Source organism: Mus pahari, chromosome 5, assembly GCF_900095145.1.
Source record: "Mus pahari chromosome 5, PAHARI_EIJ_v1.1, whole genome shotgun sequence".
Classification (NCBI taxonomy): Eukaryota; Metazoa; Chordata; class Mammalia; order Rodentia; family Muridae; genus Mus; species Mus pahari.
Genome location: NC_034594.1, coordinates 58,657,896 through 58,662,204, shown reverse-complemented (window position 1 = coordinate 58,662,204; position 4,309 = coordinate 58,657,896). Strand labels below are relative to the sequence as shown.

General features: G+C 45.8%; 1 pseudogene; it reads left to right on the top strand.

Moving 5' to 3' along the window:
* The first annotated feature begins 466 nt into the window (after nucleotides 1-466).
* LOC110321952 lies at nucleotides 467-2,569 on the top strand (annotated as a pseudogene).
* The last annotated feature ends 1,740 nt before the right edge of the window (nucleotides 2,570-4,309 follow it).

The window sequence follows — 4,309 nt, the reverse complement described above, 5'->3', positions numbered from 1 at the left end:
ATCCATCCCTTTCTTTCAATCCTACATCCCAGGTTTTGGTCTATGCCTTTTGATTTCCCACATTCATTATTTTAACATTGTGTAACTGTAGCCTCTTTTTTTGTGTCTCGTTACTGTAGAAACCCAATATTCGGTAAAAATTATCCTTTTGTTTGTTTGTTTGGTGTGGTGATTGAATTATGTTTGGAGTATCCTGTGGTTCTATGGGGAGGTGTGGCTTTGTTGGATTAAAGGTGTGTCACTGTGGAGGCGGGGCTTTGGGGAAATGTATACATATTCAAGCTCTGCTCAGGGTGAGACGTAGTAGTCTCACCTTGCTGTCTTAGACTAGGGAGGCAGAGGCAAGCGGATATCTGACTAGGCCAACCTGGTCTGTAGAAAGAGTTCCAGGGCAGCTGCGAATACACAGAAACAGCCTATCTCAGAAAGAAAGAATCATCTTTGTCTTAGTCCTCCTTCAGAGAAGATGATGCTCACCAGGTCAGTGCGGTCTGATGGTCACCACGGGGAAACCCTGAGGGCGCTCCGTAACTCCAGCAAAGGCCGTCTGCGCTACGACCAGGAGGTTTTGGAAGAATGCAGGTCTCTTCCCAAACTCTCTTCTTACTCTGGATGGGTGGTAGATCACATCCTATGCAACACCTCACGCCACACGAAAGAGAATGCTCCTTCCTCGGATAACCCATCATCCTCTGGATCTGCTTCAGGCCTGTACCAATCCTCACTATTCAAGTCTCCTGTCAGAAGTACCCTACAATCCCTCTCACCCTCTACAACAGATGGAGCCCAGAACACACATGAGTCCCGGTTCACAGAACCTATTGCACTTCAGTCCTCTCCGGCGATCAAAGTGGAAGGTTGTATCCGAATGTTCGAATTGGCATCTGGAATGAGAGCAACAGAGGGCCTGAGGCAGTGGCAGGAGGAGCAAGAGAGGAAAGTGCAAGCCCTCTCAGAGATGGCATCTGAACAGCTGAAGAAGTTTGATGAGCTGAAGGAGTTGAAGCTGAATAAGGAGTTACGGGACTTAGAGGAAGTGATGGAGAAGAGTATCAGAGAAGCCCTGGACCATCAGGAGAAGCTGAAAGCTGAGCATCGCCACAGAGCCAAGATTCTCAAGCTAAGGCTTCGAGAGGCAGAGCAGCGGCAGCGTGAGAAGCAGGCAGAGCAGGAGCAGCTTCGGAGGGAGGAAGGCCAGGTCCGTCTGCGCAGTCTGTACACCCTGCAAGAAGAGGTCCTGCAGCTCAACCAGCAACTGGATGCCTCCAGTCAACACAAAGACCTGCTGAATGTGGACCTGGCTGCCTTCCAGACCCGGGGCAACCAGCTGTGCAGCCTCATCTCCAGAATCATTCCCAGCACCTTGGATAGTGGCATTCCCACCGCAGAGAACCAAGCTGAGGCTGAGCTGGCCCTGCAGGAAATGCAGGACCTCCTCTTGAGTTTGGAGCAGGAGATCACCAGAGCCTCTAAAATGAAGAAGAAGAATGAGGAGGAAGAGGCCCGGGTCAAGCGGCAAGAGTCACAGGTGCAGCAGGGGCCAGGGGCTCCGGCCCAGAGCTCTGCACCCAGCCCAAGCCCAACAGGTTCGCAGAATGAAGACCTGCAGGGGAAGGTACAAGATAGTACGATGCAGTGGTACCAGCAACTTCAGGATGCTTCTGCCAAATGTGTGTTGGCCTTTGAGGACCTGACCAGCAGCAAGGACAGTCAGACGAAAAAGATAAGGATGGACTTGCGGAAGGCAGCCACCATTCCAGTGAGTCAGATCTCCGGCATCGCAGGTTCAAAGCTGAAGGAGGTCTTTGATAAGATCCATAGCCTGCTCTCGGGAAAGCCTGTCCAATCTGGAGGGCGTTCCGTGTCTGTCACTCTTAACCCTCAGGGGCTAGACTATGTCCAGTACAAACTGGCAGAGAAATTTGTGAAACAAGGGGAGAAGGAAGTGGCCTCTCACGTTGAAGCTGCATTCCCCATTGCAGCGGTGGCTTCTGGTATCTGGATGCTCCACCCCAAAGTGGGAGACCTCATTCTTGCTCATCTCCACAAGAAGTGTCCGTACTCCGTTCCTTTCTACCCAGCTTTCAAGGAAGGGATGGATTTGGAGGATTATCAACGGATGCTTGGCTATCGAGTGGTGGATTCCAAGGTTGAGCAGCACGACAGCTTTCTAAAACGCATGTCTGGGATGATCCGTTTGTATGCCGCCATTATCCAGCTCCAGTGGCCCTATGGAAACCGGCCCGAGGTTCATCCTCATGGCTTAAATCATGGCTGGCGTTGGTTGGCACAGATGTTAAACATGGAGCCTCTCTCAGATGTGACAGCCACTCTCCTGTTTGACTTTTTGGAGGTGTGTGGGAATGCCCTCATGAAGCAGTACCGGGTCCAGTTCTGGAAGATGATACGTCTCATCCAAGAGGACTACTTACCCAGAATTGAGGCCATCACAAGCTCAGGACAGATGGGCTCTTTCATACGTCTCAAGCAGTTCTTGGAGAAATGTCTACAACACAGGGAGATTCCTGTCCCCAGAGGCTTTCTGACGCCCTCCTTCTGGTGCTCTTGATGTCCTTGTCGCACTGTGTGGGAGGAGGGGCAACAATAAAAAAACTGAGACTGGGGGTTTGGAAGAATCCAAAAAATAAAATAAAATAAAATAAAATAGAAAAAGTGAGACTGTCTTGTTCCACACAGTATTTGTGAGGGTCAGTGAGACAAGAGGTTTGAAAGTACATCACAAATACTAAGACACTTAATACAAACAAACAAATGAACAAACAAACTGTTTTGGCTGTATTATTTGTAACATCTGAAAAGTAGAAAGAATCAACTGCTGAATGTATGAGTAAAATGTAACACTTCAGAATATTATCTAAACATAAAAAGGAAAGGAGGGCTGATTTGTTGCTACATAGATGAAACTTGAAAACATTATGCTAAGAGAGACATGCTGGAGCAGAAAAGCCATGGTTGTGTACTACCACTTATATAAACTGCAGGAGTAGGTCACTCTCCAGAGAAAGACAGTAAATTGGTAGTTTTCAGCACCTGGGAAGGAACTCATGAAATTGCTGCTAATGGCTACAGGGTGCCTAGAAGGTTCTGAACAGAGATGGCAACACTAGCTACAACACCTTCAAAACATACCCATAGCCATGTGCATCATAAAGAGAGTTTTAGGTATAAAACACAAATATAACATGTACACATTTAATTTTTGTCATCATTTGTGAGTCACTTGTTTCCAGTTTAGAGATATTTCCTGAGAATATAATAATTGTTTTAGTTCATTTGTTTTTTCATAAACAAAGACATCTCTCTCTTTAGTGCTTAAGGGCTGCCCTATTCAGCTCCTTAACAACTGATATTTAAAAGACAGCCAGGGGCTGAACATAGCTCAATTAGGGAAATGACTGCTTGCAAGTCTGAGAACCAGAGCTTCCTGTGCAGAACCAATGGAAAAGAAAAACCACTTTTTCACATTTTTTTCTGAGTTTTGTTTTTTTCTTTTTTCTTTTTATTAGATATTTGCTTTATTTACATTTCAAAATTTCCTAGTTTCCCCTCTGAAAATCCCCTATCCCCTCCTCCCTCCCTTGCTCCCCAACCCACCTACTCCTGCTCCTGGCCCTGGCATTCTCCTATACTGAGGCATAGAATCTTCACAGGACCAAGGGTCCTCTTAAGATAAGATAAAACATCAAAAGACTGTCAAGTATCTCCTAGATGTGGTGTGGTGGAAGTCTTAGCTTTCTTGGGTTCAACTGTGTTTTCTTTCTTTCTTTTTTCTTTTTTTTCTTTTCTTTCTTTCTTTTTTTTTTTTTCGAGACAGGGTTTCTCTGTATAGCCCTGGCTGTCCTGGAACTCACTCTGTAGACCAGGCTGACCTTGAACTCAGAAATCCACCTGCCTCTGCCTCCCAAGTGCTGGGATTAAAGGCGTGTGCCACCACGCCTGGCTCATCTGTGTTTCTGACTTTCTTAAAGACACATCAAAGATGAGATCTTTTTACAAGGGAAGAAAGAAAGTTTTTACTTGCAAGTAAAAACTCTGTCACTACTGCAATTCATTTTTCCAAAATGGTGTGCTCCCCCTAAATAAGCCCTGCTTCCATGAGAATTTTGAAAGCTTGATCTAAACACAGTAGACAAACAAGGGCAATTCAAAGAACATCCTTTAAAAGCCAGAGATTTGTTAAGTCATTTCTACTGTTTAACTAGATCTTTCCTTTTTCAGCTTTTGGTGACCATAAGGGACTCAGCCTAAATAACATAATGCTTTTAGAGAAATGCTCCTTTTTTTTTTT